The sequence below is a fragment of the Python bivittatus genome, unplaced genomic scaffold, assembly GCF_059951505.1.
Source record: "Python bivittatus isolate LINGU-HERP-01145 unplaced genomic scaffold, Pbiv_v1 ctg000480_np1212, whole genome shotgun sequence".
Taxonomy (NCBI): Eukaryota; Metazoa; Chordata; class Lepidosauria; order Squamata; family Pythonidae; genus Python; species Python bivittatus.
The window spans coordinates 70,239,451-70,253,723 of NW_028277075.1; the positions used below are offsets into that span (position 1 = coordinate 70,239,451).

General features: G+C 51.1%; 1 protein-coding gene across 2 annotated transcripts in view; it reads left to right on the forward strand.

The window, feature by feature from the left end:
* The first annotated feature begins 12,296 nt into the window (after positions 1-12,296).
* SLC19A1 (solute carrier family 19 member 1) overlaps positions 12,297-14,273 on the forward strand; it is a 29,460-nt gene continuing 27,483 nt past the window's right edge. For both annotated transcript variants that reach the window (XM_088146212.1, XM_088146214.1), the window contains exon 1: positions 12,297-12,464. The gene's annotated coding sequence lies outside the window, so the exon portion shown is untranslated. The remainder of the gene's footprint in view (positions 12,465-14,273) is intronic.

The window sequence follows — 14,273 nt, forward strand, 5'->3', positions numbered from 1 at the left end:
AGCAGAAAAGGCACCCACTGGCTACAGGACATTTATGTCACAGAAGCTTCCACAACTATAAATCTCAAGATATGCCCACTTGGTGTGGGCAGCAAACAGCACAGGAGAAGTGGGATGGAGCTAGCCCTAATATTTTTGCATTGTATTCATGTCTCTGCAAGTTTATAGAGATGCATAGCAAAAGCCAACAACAACAAAAAATCTCAGTGTTTGTCTCAGACAAAAATAGTGTTGGTTGAAGAAAGACATGATTATTTCAACATTTTATTCTGATCTGGAGAAAAACTTAGAAGCTAAGCTGTTGGGTGTGGTTGAAATGAAATTGGTCATGAAATGTTTTCTCTATAACCCCATATTAGGGATAGCTAAAGTAAGGATCATCAGAGGAAAGCCCATATGGCTAAGAAGACCTTTGCACAAATCTATCTTTTGTATCAATTGCACCCTCACAGGTCCCGACAATATTTCAGATAGTCATTCATGCTTTGATCACCTTGCGCATGGATTATTACAGTGTGCTCTACATGGGGCTGCCCTTGAAGACCACTTGGGAGCTGCAGTTAGTTCTGATTGCAGTAACATAGCAGTTATGGGCACGCCATGTCATGTCCATATAACGTTTTTGCTCCATGTTACCAATAGGCTTCTGACTGCAATTCAAGGTGCTGGTTACCGGCTATAAAGCCCTTCAAGGCATAGGGCCCAATTATCTTGAAGACTGTTTTTTTTTTTAGTTTCTGCATGTTCTATAACAGTGTTTCTCAACCTTGGCAACTTTAAGACGCATGGACCTCAACTCCCAGAACTCTCCAGCCAGCAATTCTGGGAATTGAAGTCCATGCCATGGTTGAGAAACACTGGTCTATACAATCCAACAATGTCATTTGATGGGACCTAGGAAATTGTCTTCTCTGCAGCAGCACCTGCCCTCTGGAACATCATCCCTCCTGAGATAGAACTGGCCCCCACCCTGGCTGTGTTTAAAAGAGTCCCGAAAATCTGGCTCTTCCCCCAGGCCTTGCTTTAGGATTGCTGTTTTTATTGCTTTAAAATGCTGTTTCTTCTTCTGGGGTTTGGGGTTTTGATTTGTATTTTAATATTGATTTATTGTGTGTTGCCCAGAGTCGATACAGAATTGGGCAGACTTAAAAATGCAATAAAATAAATATATGAAATTTTGCTTAGAAATAATGTTATCCCATCTTTTATAATACAAGCAATGACATTGCTTGGCAGTTGGTTTAGCACTGAAAAGCAAATGCCCTTCACACTGTTACATTCTGGAATTCATTACTAGGAAGTGTTAAAGATAATGCCAGTCAGTTAAAACCATGACAGGCAAAGATGCCATCCCTACTGAGAGGCTGGAATCTCAGCTGCTGAAAGCAGACTGAGGAGGAAGGAAACGGTGGCCACCCACTCTGTTTGTAGAGGGCCTCAGTCTGGCTGCTGTTGGGAACGGAAGCTGCCTTGGCCTGGGAGTTGCTGAACTCTACTCAGCTTTAACCATGTAGACACGTATCTGCATTTTCATCTTTGAAATACAGGAAGCTGTGAATGAAATCCCGTCAGTAGAAGCTTCTTTTCCCATGATTGCTAATCTCAGGCCTGTTAAGGGATACAAATATGCTCATTCTTACGGCTCATCCATGCAACCTGAGGATGTGCTTTCCTTTCCTGCTCAAGATGAGAAGAAAGTATGTCACTCTGTAAACCAACATTCTTCTTCTTACACCCCTGAAACACTGGCTACCCTTATGAAGGGAGGCAACAGTTAGGTGCTCCCAGTGCTATTAGTGGTGATGCTCTTCTGAAGCAGTGGGAAACAAGAGGTCCAAGGGTCATTCTATCATTTGAAATAAAAATAAGAAGCCAGAGGAATTCACATGAAGGTAGAAAAGACTTTGTAGAGAAAAAAGAGAGGCATTTATTTAATCACATTTTTAGAGGTGCCCCACTCAACTGACTCTGGGCGGCTTACAATACAAAATCCTGAAAAGTTAGTAAGATCAGATAAAAATGACGAAAAACTAAAAAAAACCAGGTCTGATGATAAGTAGATAACTGGAAACAACTCCTCATCCCAGGGCCTAGACATCAAGGCTCTTTTAAAGGAAGCAGAAACCTCTGGAGGGTTGCCATTCACGAGGGCATGGCTGGCAGTTCCTGCAGAGATCATATCTCCAGCTGAGTTCCTAAGAGCCTTCCTAACTGGCAGGGGAGGAGAGCAGGGCCATGCAAAGATCTGAGCTTGCAAAGGTCTGAGGTACTCCATGACACCTCTTGGAAGCTATTTCCTCTCACTCTCCACCTCAAGTGACCTCTGAAGGCCTCTCTCATTCATAGCAAGAAGGTGAGGGCAAGCCAGTGTTTCCCAGGCAGCTGGAGAAATTTTTAAAGATAATGATGCACCATCAAATCCTATAGTTCCAGCCTACCTCACCCAAAGTTTGGCTCAGCCAACCCAGGACTCCCTTCCCTTCCGCTCTGCTATAGATGTCAGCTCCAGGCTACCTCAGCAGCAAGCTAGCCCTGAGATGAAGGTTCTATTCCATCTGGAGCCGACTGGAATAGAGAGGTGTAGAAACGTTGAGAATAAATAGAAAAATGTGAAGACACGTCTTCAGCAAACAATAAACAGGCCATCTCAGAGCCAGAGCTGAGGAAGCTGTGTGGATGAGCCCTAAAAGAGAAAAGGGGTATGTGTGTGTGTGCATGTGTGTGTGAGAATGTGTGTGTGTATACATATATATGTGTATATGTATGTGTGTGTATGGAAGCTGTGTGATTGAGCCCTAAAAGAGGAAAGTGGTGTGTATGTGTGTGCGTGTATTGTGTCAGGTTCGGTCAGCACGGGGCTTCAGGGAAGCACGCGGCTTCAGGGAAGCTCGCAGCCAGACCATGCGGAATCCACCGACGGTAGCTAGCGGGGAAAAGAGGAACTGAAAGCGCCGCTAATTAACGGGCCACCTGCGCCCAGCCAAACCGGAAAACCGCAGCGGAAGCTTTTAACTATAAACTGATAACGGCGCGAGCCAGCAATGAACGGGGCCGCAGGCAGCGAAACAAGATCGCAACGCAGCACAGAACCCGCGGGCTTGCACGTAACGGGGAGGAACCAACCCAGCCGGAGGGGGACTGGCAATCAAGGACAATAGACCCTGACCGATCCTGCCATCATGAACAATCAAGGGGGATTATTGGGGGCCCATAATCCGCAGCTGCAACGTGATCGCGGGGCGGGAAAAAAGCGCGGGAAGGGGGGAATATAACAAGTGATGCAATTGTACCAAGCCAGTCCTGGCTTTGCTTGTGACTACTACGTTACGCATGAGTAAACCTTCTTTGTGAACCACACGTGTCACGAGAGTTTCTCTGTCGAACGGGGCAAACCTTACATAAAGCCAGGACTCACCGTTAGCGCTACCCGGTACCACCGAGGAGCGTTTCCTTTTCCAATACAGGCATGACCAGCGACGAGGAATCCATGGGTCAGCTGGAGCACAAGGAACCCAGGCTCAAGGAGGGACGGTCGGAGCCACCCAGGAGCGACGGGACAGCGGCCAGGACCGGGCGCCCTCCAGCCGAGCGGTGGTCGATGGGCGTGAACCAAGGGCCAGACGGTTCAGGCGTCACAATGACCCGAGGTTCAGGGTCCCGGAACCGCGAGTGGGACGAGAAGTTCGCCCGACTAGAGGAGAGAGTCGAGCGGCGCCTAGACGCCATGGAGGCGATGCTCCAGACCCTGCTACAGAGAGTGGGACCACCTGCGGTGAGCGAGGGGGCGAGCAACAGGGGTGGCGGTCCGGCACCTCAGCCGGCACCGCCCACGATGCCCCGGTCGGTGGACCGACGGGCGGCAGACGCCCTGAGACTTCGAGGTATCACTGGGAAGTTCTCAGGGGACCCTGAACAGCTGCCGCACTTTTTGACGCACGTTAGGGGGTTCATGCAGAGGGGTGGTCACCTATTCGCTAGGGACGAGGATAGAGTATCCTACGTGGCCGAGCTGCTAGATGGTCAAGCAGCTAGCTGGGTGATCGGACTATACGATGCCAACGCGGCGGAACTACAGAGTTTCCCGGACTTCATGCAGGCGCTCCGGGACAGATTCGAGGACACATTGAGCGCCAAGCGGGCGGAGGACGACATCCTGCAGTTCAGACAGCGGGGCAAGTCGGTATCAGAGTACGCCCTGGAGTTCCAGAGATTGGCAGAGAAGCTCACGGACTGGCCGGAGTCCCTGAGGGTGAAGTATTTTAAGAGGGGGCTCAATCCAGAGATCCTGGAGCGGGCACTGGGGCGGGACGACCCGTCCACAGTGAAAGATTGGATCTGGCTGGCCGGAACGGCGGAATCGGCATGGCGGCAGATCCAACAGAGCGCGAGGCGACGGGACCAGACGAGGGACCAGCCGAGGGAGAGAACCCCCGAGGAAAGGCGGAGCAGTCGGCAGCAGTCCACCGGGGTGCAAGAGGCGACCAGAGCCCCGAACCTGTGCTTCCGGTGCGGAGGCAGAGGCCACCGAGCAGCACAGTGCCCGACGGAGCGGGAAGGAGCCCCACCATGGCCTGAAGTCAAGCCCCCGCGTGCGACCGGGAAAAGGGCCGGCGACCGACCGCGGAAGGGGGCAGTGGCGGCGGTGACCGAGAAAGGACGCGGGGGGTGGTCGACCCCGGAGACAGCGTCCTCCGGAGAGGACTCGGAGCCGGCGGGAAACGAGGCGCGCTCGCACTGAACGGCGTCCCAGTGCGAGCAGGGGAGTCGAGGCGCGCGGACCCAATAGGAGATGAGGACTGCCCTCCGTTCCGGGTGAGAATACACATCCGGGGGGTGAGATCCGGAGGGGAGGCACAGCTGCGGGCGCTACTGGATTCAGGCTGCACCCACTGCTTGATGCACCCAGCTGTGGTCTCGGGGCTCGGACTACAGCTGAGGCGCCTCCGGGAGCCCATTGCATTCAGCCAGCTAGACGGCACGCTGGCAGGGGGGGGGCCAGCTCAGTATTACACCGAGCCGGTCCAGATGACGATCGGGAGTCACCGGGAAGAACTGAGATTTGTGGTGGTCCCGGTGGCCGACTACGCGGTGGTACTCGGCTTGGCGTGGCTGCGACGACGGAACCCATGGGTCGACTGGACGGTGGAGGCAGTGCGGTTCGGGGTCGACAGGCCGGCGAAGTGCGGGAGCCAAGGGGACCGAGCCGTGGAGACGGGTGCAGCCGCAACCACAGACGGGCAAGTGGAGGGTCCGGGACACCGGGAGACGGGGCGAGAGCAGACGGAGCCTGAGACCTGGCCAGCAGCAGCAGCAGCAGCAGCGCCGGGACCCCGGAGACCCGCAACGATCCCGAGGCGTGGGGAGGCAGCGGCGACTGGTGAGACAACCGCAAAGAGAGAGGCCGGGCCCGGGGAACCCACGACGGGCGGCGGAATCCCGAGGCAGTATCGAGACCTGGCGGCAGCGTTCGGGGAGAAGGAGTCCGACCAGCTCCCACCACACCGGCCTAGTGATTGCGCCATCGAGTTAGAGCCAGGGGCGACCCTGCCTAAGCCGAAAATGTACTCCCTGTCAAGGAGAGAAATGGGGGCTCTGCGGGAGTTCATAGACAAGAACCTGGCGCGAGGATTCATCCAACCCGCGAAGTCGCCATTAGCGGCCCCGGTACTATTCCGGGAGAAGAAGGATGGCTCGCTTCGAATGTGCGTAGACTACCGGGGGCTGAACGCAATCAGCACGGAGTACAAATACCCCCTCCCCCTGATGAAGGACTTGATGTTGCATCTGTCTAAGGGGAGGGTGTTCACAAAACTGGACTTGCGCGAAGCTTACTTCAGAGTCAGGATCCGCGCAAAAGATGAGTGGAAGACGGCGTTCAACACGCCGCTCGGAAGCTACCAGTTTTCCGTGATGCCGTTCGGATTAAAAGGGGCCCCGGGGGTATTTATGCAGCTAATAAATGAGGTGCTGCACGACCTACTCTATCGGGGCATCCTGGTCTACCTGGACGACATCCTCATCTACACCGAAACCCTGGCGGAGCACGTGAGCCTGGTGCGCATGGTGCTCCAGAGACTGCTGAAGGCACAGCTGTACACGAAGCTATCGAAATGCGAGTTCCATCGAGAGCAACTAGACTACCTCGGCTACCGAATATCCAGCCGGGGAATTGAGATGGACCCGGCGAAAGTGAAGGATGTCCTGGGCTGGGAAGCGCCGCGAACCCGGAGGCAACTCCAAAGCTTCCTAGGGTTTGCGAACTTCTATAGACAGTTTATCCCGAACTTCGCCCAAATCGCCCTTCCCCTAACCGACCTGCTGAAGACCAAGGGCACTGGGAAACCCCCCAAGCCCAGCATGGCACTTGCGTGGACTGCAGAATGCCAGGGGGCGTTTGAGGAGCTAAAACGGTGGTTCACAGCGGAGCCGATCCTGCGCCATCCTGACCCAGATCGGCGGTTTATAATCCAAGTAGATGCGTCAGACGTGGCAATGGGGGCAGTCCTGCTCCAGCCCAGCCCGGAGGGGGCCATCCACCCATGCGCCTACGCCTCCCGCAAATTCACCGAGACGGAGAGAAGGTGGATGGTGTGGGAGAAAGAGGCGTACGCAGTCAAGTGGGCACTGGCCACGTGGAGGCATCTACTGGAGGGGGCAGCTGAACCGTTCGAGGTGTGGACGGACCATAAGAACCTCGAGGCCCTGAAGACCCCGCGTAAGCTATCCCCCAAACAGGCGCGGTGGTCCCAGTACTTCGGGAGGTTCAGGTTCACACTAAAACACATCCCCGGGAAGCGCAACTTCCTAGCAGATGGACTGTCTCGCATGCCCCAGCACGCCAGCCTACGGGAGGAGATCGTGGACTCCATCATCCCTGCCAGCAGACTGGCTGCAAAGGCGGTGACCCGAAGCCAGACCAAGGGGGAGCGACGGGACGCGGCGCCTGAAGTAAGGCAAGGGTTCGCGGAGGCGGCGGAGCGGGACGCTTGGCTCAAGCAGAACCGAGAGGCGCTAACCAGCCAAGAGGGGTTGTGGTGGCACGAAGGAAAGCTGTACGTGCCCGAGGGTTGCCGACGGGAGGTCATGGAAAGAGCCCACGACAGCCGGAGGGCGGGGCATTACGGCTTCGTAAAGACGCTCCACTTAATCCGGCGGCAATTTTGGTGGCCCACGCTCCGTAAGGACGTGGAGGCGTACTCGGGGGGTTGCCCGGTGTGCGCGACGGCGAAAGGGGCCAAAGGCAAACCTAGAGGGCTACTCCAGTCGGTAGCGGAACCCGACGGCCCATGGCAAGAGGTCGCCATGGACTTCATAGTAGAGCTCCCGGAGAGTAAGGGGAAGACCGCCATTTGGGTGGTTACGGACTTATTCTCTAAACAAGCGCACTTTGTAGCGTGCCGGCGAGTCCCCACGGCAGAGGGGTTGGCGAGACTGTTCGTGCAACATGTTTACCGGCTCCACGGCGCGCCCCGACGGGTCATCAGCGATCGGGGCAGCAACTTCATCGCGCGGTTCTGGAGGGAGTTCCTGAAGCGGGTGGGGACAAAACAAGCCCTTTCTTCCGCGGCGCATCCGCAGACGGACGGAGCCACGGAACGCCTGAACGGGGGGCTCGAACAGTACCTGCGCTGCTACGTGGGGCACCAACAGGACGATTGGGCAGAGCTACTACCATTCGCGGAAGTGGCATACAACAACGCCGTCCGCAAGAGTACCGGGTTCTCTCCGTTCAAAGTAGCCACCGGGAGAGACTTCGTCCCCATGCCGGAGTTGCCTCAGCCGGAATCCCAGATCAACTCCCTGGACGCCTGGTTCGCCCAAATCGACGCGACCCGGCGAGCGGCGCACGCGGCATTGCAAAGAGCCAAAGCCGACTACAAGAAACACGCAGACCACAAGAGGCTCCCCGAGGAGCAGTGGAAAGTGGGGGACCAGGTGTATCTGTCAACCAAAAACCTAAAAATGCACCAGGCATCGAAAAAACTCAGCCCGAGGTTTGTGGGGCCGTTCCCCATTGCAGAGGTCATCAATCCAGTAACCGTCAGGCTGACGCTCCCGAAAAGCCTCGGAAAGATCCACCCGGTGTTTCATTGCAGCCTGCTAAAGCTGCACCAGCCGGGGAACGCCTGGCACAAGACAGAGGGAGTGCCACCACCCATCATGGTCGGGGGGGAGCAGCATTTCGAGATCAACCAGATACTGGACGCCCAGAGGCACAAGGGGCAGACCCAGCTCCTAGTGCAATGGAAACATTTTCCCAAGTCCCACAGCGAATGGGTGAGTAAAACCCACATAAGGGCACCGGACCTAGTGCGGGACTTTTACAAGAAATACCCCGGGAAGCCGAAATAGAGCCGGGGGGGGAATTGTCTTCAGGGGGGCGGTATGTCAGGTTCGGTCAGCACGGGGCTTCAGGGAAGCACGCGGCTTCAGGGAAGCTCGCAGCCAGACCATGCGGAATCCACCGACGGTAGCTAGCGGGGAAAAGAGGAACTGAAAGCGCCGCTAATTAACGGGCCACCTGCGCCCAGCCAAACCGGAAAACCGCAGCGGAAGCTTTTAACTATAAACTGATAACGGCGCGAGCCAGCAATGAACGGGGCCGCAGGCAGCGAAACAAGATCGCAACGCAGCACAGAACCCGCGGGCTTGCACGTAACGGGGAGGAACCAACCCAGCCGGAGGGGGACTGGCAATCAAGGACAATAGACCCTGACCGATCCTGCCATCATGAACAATCAAGGGGGATTATTGGGGGCCCATAATCCGCAGCTGCAACGTGATCGCGGGGCGGGAAAAAAGCGCGGGAAGGGGGGAATATAACAAGTGATGCAATTGTACCAAGCCAGTCCTGGCTTTGCTTGTGACTACTACGTTACGCATGAGTAAACCTTCTTTGTGAACCACACGTGTCACGAGAGTTTCTCTGTCGAACGGGGCAAACCTTACATATTGCACAATACAAGCATGTTTTCCATGATTCACTTTCCTAGAAAAGTCCTTTCAGAGAAACAGAGGAAGGACAGCACACACTGTCTGAGGATTTTTCTGACGGAGGAGTTAATATGCAACTGAATTGGTGCAAAACATAAAATATGTTGCCCCCCTTGCCAAACCCTGTCCTGCCTCTCTCGGGTGGTTCAGAGACATTGCTGAACGGGGTTCTCCTGATTACAAGCAACCGGCTTTCTCCTCTAGCTTTAAAGTGTCCCCCTTCAGCACAGTACCAGCCAGTGGGGAACAGATCCATCAGCCGGAGCCGCGTAGCCCAAAGGGGGAAAGTCTGACTTTGGAACTGTCGGGAAGGGAGAGAAAACACGCCCAGAATCCAACAAGAAATTAGCCATCAAGGGGAGTGTGGAGCTAGATGAGACTTAGGGTTTTTTACAATTGTTTAGGAGAGCTAGTTTGGTGTGGTGGTGAAGGCTGATTCGAAAGCAAAAAAAAAAAAAAAAGTACTGTATGTATTAGGGATTGATCAGAGGTGTTTCTTTGCAATTTAGTCCTATTTTGTTCTACCCATATTGTCTTCATGTCTGTCTGTGAATTCCAGCCTGGAAGATCAGTTGTGAAAGGAAAAGGAGAAGCTGCTGCCTTGCAACATCCAGGATGTTTGCCTTTTTCCTATGTCTTCCATCCTTAATTAGCTCCCTAACCTTAATCTACATAATAAACAACTTGCCACTTTTTCTGAAATCGGTAGTCTCATTCTAACCAGCAATTTTGCCTACTATACATCCTGGCCTCTCTGTTAGCTACAGGGAAGGAAAAAGGAGCTTCTTCTTTCTTCCTCCAAAGTAAAGCATTGGTGGAAAATTGGTCTCTGAATGAAAGCGGGGGTGACCTCCCGCTCCCCTCCCCCCTCCCCAAATTTAGAAAGTTGCAGCAGCCAGGGATTACTTATTTAAATTTATTTATTTAAATGATTTATGTAGCTGTCCATCTTGCAGCAATGACTCTGGGCAGCGTTCAAGAGTTAAAACCAAACAGTAAGAATAAACAACAATTCAGATAACAATTGTCCAAAGTTGGAAATTGTTCACAATTTACAACAACTACAACAACAGTAAAAGCCAATCAGCCAACAGAGCTCATGTAACCTCCAGGCCTGAACATCTGGGGGATCAGCCAGGTTCCTTAGTGCCTTGGCCGAAGCTAGTAGGGTTGGAGCCATCTGGATCTCCAGACGGATGGTGTTCTACAGGAAAGGTGCTGCAACAGAGTTGTGGGGGAACAGCTTAGGGACCCCACCTGAGGGAGCCAGAGGAGCCACTCTGCATGTCTCAGGAAGAGTATATGCAAATGCCTGCATTATTACAGGGACTTCCCACAATGACTCTAAGATGGTTTATCTGCCCTTCTTCCACAGCATCTCCTAAGTTAAAATAATACGGAGTAAAGACAATTATAAGAGCCAGTTTGGTGTAGTGGTTAAGGCACCAGGCTAGCAACTGGGAGACTGGGAGTTCTAGTTCCACCTTAGGCATGAAGCCAGCTGGGTGAACTTGGGCCAGTCCCTCTCTCTCAGCCCTAGGAAGCAGCCAAGGGCAAACCACTTCTGAAAAGTCTTGCCAAGAAAACTGCAGGGGCTAGTCCAGGCACTCGCCAGGAGTCAAAAGCTGACTCAAAAGCACAAATAAATAAATAAATAAATATTAAAAAATGATGGGAAAACATTCTGCGAGAAATTGCCCTAGAGAGGAGGGAGGCTAGTGGAAACCTGCAGTACAGGATAACTAAAACTAATTAGCAGCTGGGACTCTTACCTCATGGGGAGCAGGGAGAAATGACTGAAACTGACCAATGCTGGGAAACTGGAAAATAAGCTGGAAAACCCCACTTCAACATCCTTCTTAATTTTTGCAATGAGGAAAAACAAGGCTTCAGCATCTAAAGCTAAAGATGCATCTCAGAATATTGTTAGAGCATTGCACAAAAATGTTCTGCCTCCTTCTCCTGACTGCATAACCAAGTTCTGCTTTGCTCCGCTCTCTCTTTTTGGAAGTCTAGAGAGAAGTATTTGGACGGGTGACTCCTGGCAGTTCTAGGGCTGTGGGCTGGACTGGGGGGTTGAAAAAGTCTCTGCAAAGAAAGCAGCCATAAACCACTTCTGTAATACCACCAAGACAACTGCATGGGGAAGCAGTCACAAGGAGTCGAGTTCAATTCGACAGTGTCTTTATTCCTTTGCAATGTAAATTTTAGAGTTAGGTGCAGCTGTCCGCAATAAGCTTGTCTCAGGTTGGAGTAACTATGTATGAACTCTGTCTATTCTGTTCCATCAGCTCAAGGATTAAAGATGGGACACTGGTGAACTCTAGTGGAGAGGTCCAGCGGCTACAAGGGCAGAGAAGTAGCTCACCATGTACAGACGGGCTGTTCTCTGGCAACCCTTGGATATAAAACTCCTTCAACACCTCACTGTCCAAGGCACCCTGTTTGATGGGAAAGAGTCAGGACATGGGATGATCTTCTCCCTGGGCATCAGAAGTGTGCTCAGATAACTTTAGACCCTAGACAACGGTCAGGGTTGGATGGATTGTGGCCATGAGTGTTACTTTAATTGACTAAAAGTTTTATTTTAAAGTATATAATTTCTCCTTCTTTCCATGTCCCCCCCCCCCCCCATTTCTGTGCTTCATCATTGCTGCTACATGTTATCTTAAGGGGAAAAAAAGAAACGAAAACTTATTAAATGTAAACAAATGCGTAATCTTAACCCAAGTACCTTTGCTTTTTAAATTTCACTTAAATCTTAGGAAGATGGATCGCGACTATAACAATAAAAAGTATTCTTTGTTTTGATTTAGCACATTATATAAACAAAGCCAACGTGGGTCTGCCAATGGTTTACGACTTACAGTATTATGCTAATATAATCACGGAGTTATTATCAAGTAAATGATTCTGGATTACAACCAGGGAATAAGAGCAGAGTGATAATATTCGGAAGCACGATCATCAGTTTCTTCCAAATAGGATGCATCACTTTTGGTGCTTAAAGATCAGACATTATTTGAACATTAGCTGGCATAATAAAAAAACACCGATTTCGCTGCTGCCTTGACAATGAAAGTAGCCACCGCCGCAAGTTTTCCACAGGTTTCCTTTTCGGAGAAGAACTCTTGACAAGGCCACCCGAACACAGCTCATTTAAAGTGTTGGGAGTGGGCTGCGTTTGCACATGATCATATTTCTACTGAGCCTTTTCCGCCTTGCTTGCATTGTGGGGATGGTAGTTTAATCGCGCCCTTGCCCGGGCCTGCTGTAAGAACTACACTTCCCAGAAGCTGTGCGTCCCTCCCTCCTTCCACGTGCGACGAACGGAGAATGCCTATGGGCGATAGGTCTGTGCGCCAGGAGTCTGCCGCGCGGGCTCTCTATCGCGCTGTAAGCGCGGGAGTCGTGCCCCGTTCAGAAAGCAGAGGCAGGCTGAACCCGAGACAGTGAATTAAGAGAGCGAGGTAAGGCAGACGCAGAGCACCGCGCGGGCCTGTCGGGGAAGGGGGGCGGCTTAGGCTGGAGGAGAATATCTGCGGGCCACCTGGTAGCTGCAAGACAGTGACGTGTTTTGTCCTGCTTGTTTATCTGCTTAATGAGCGAGGGAGGGAGCGTGGGAAAGGTGGTCACTTGCTGTATACTGGGTGCAAGTGGTAAGGGCCAGCGGGAGTTTAGGGTAGAACACGTGCACGTGGTTTTAGCTTGTCGCGTTTGCATTCCCCGCTAATTGTTCATTACTTCTGTGAGAAAAAGAAGATACAGGGAAGAGAAGCATCTATCTAGTCCTGAGTGCACAAATCGAATCTTTTCGGGAAACGAAAGTCAGGAAATAGGAAAGGGCAAGTGATTGTATTCGAAGCTTTATATGATTTGGGGGGGGGGGGTGTGTGCCTGTTTTGAATTAAGAAGGATTAGTTTACTTATCCACTTATGCCTCTTCTTACCTGAAAAAAAGAATGGACATCTTTTAAAAAAAAGTTCGTTGGATTAGAGTAGTATATCAAAGGGGGCAGATAAATTAGAATGTTAAAAATACTTAGGCATCTTTCAACAGTTCTTCCATACAGCAAGTTCAGTTAAGGCCCACTTCATCAAATGCAGCTAATGTTATATTTTAAGGACAGTTAATAACAGAATAGTACAGGCATTTAAGGGCCGTTCATGGCTGAAAAACCTAGCTAAATTAAGAAGCTTTAGCTAGTAATGAAAGACATCCTAGAAAACCTGAAATTGTCCTTATTTGCAGTGCAACAGCCTGAAACCTGTTTTCACAAAGTAGATTTCAGTGCATTTAATAAGATTTATTCCTTACTAAGTTTGTTTAAGATTGAGGCTTCAGACTATTGGACTGTATTGCAATATATGCCAAGCTTGCATGATAAAGCCATAATAAATATTTGGGGTGCCACATGACCCGTTGTTGCTGCAACAGGCTATGTTGTCTACTGATCTGTGTGCTCTGCTGGAAAAAGGCCAGAATGAGTGTAACTGTGCAACATCTTTCCCACAGAACAAGAGAGACTAATCATGGTTTGCTTTATAATTTTGGACAGAAATACTCACACAGTAGCGTATATGGCCCAGTCAGGGGTCAGACTAGGCCTGCTGTAGTAGAATTGGCACAGGGTTGTATTAACATGCATGTGGGCAATATGAGGACTTCCAGGTGTTGAGGTATTCCAGATCCCTTCATACCTCATCATTGGCCCTGCTGAGTCAGGCAGATGGGAGTTACAATTCAACAACTTATAGGGGGGACACATTTTTCACTTTTGTGCTAGCAAGATGTTGCAGCAGCAGAGGAGGCTGGAAAATTGTTGGACTGAGACAAAGCTGGCAAGACTTGTCTTAGATGGGCTGAGACAATTTTTGTGATTAAGAAGGTAAGGTCAAGTTAAAATGTTGATACCCGTGTTAAAATGCATTTGTTTTGTTCTTTTATCACAATAGATACCTTAGTCTTGAATTGTGACTGAGCAGAATTTGTATCTTTGTTGTAAGAAGCATAGGTGTGCAAGCAGTCACTCGTAAGTGTTACTTACTAGGCTTAATTGGAGTGCAGCCATTTCTTAATGACCTGGCAAGTGGTGGCTAGTTGATTGTTGCCTCTGTGTTTATTACATTCTGGAAGCTGCCCCATACACCATCTGGCCAGCTTTCTGTGCATTTTCGCTGGGGTGTTTATTTCAGATAAACTAGAAGCCGTGTAGGATAAATGGCATGATTCTGAATCTGGTAAGATGTTACCAAGGATTGGGAAGCTGATTTCCAGT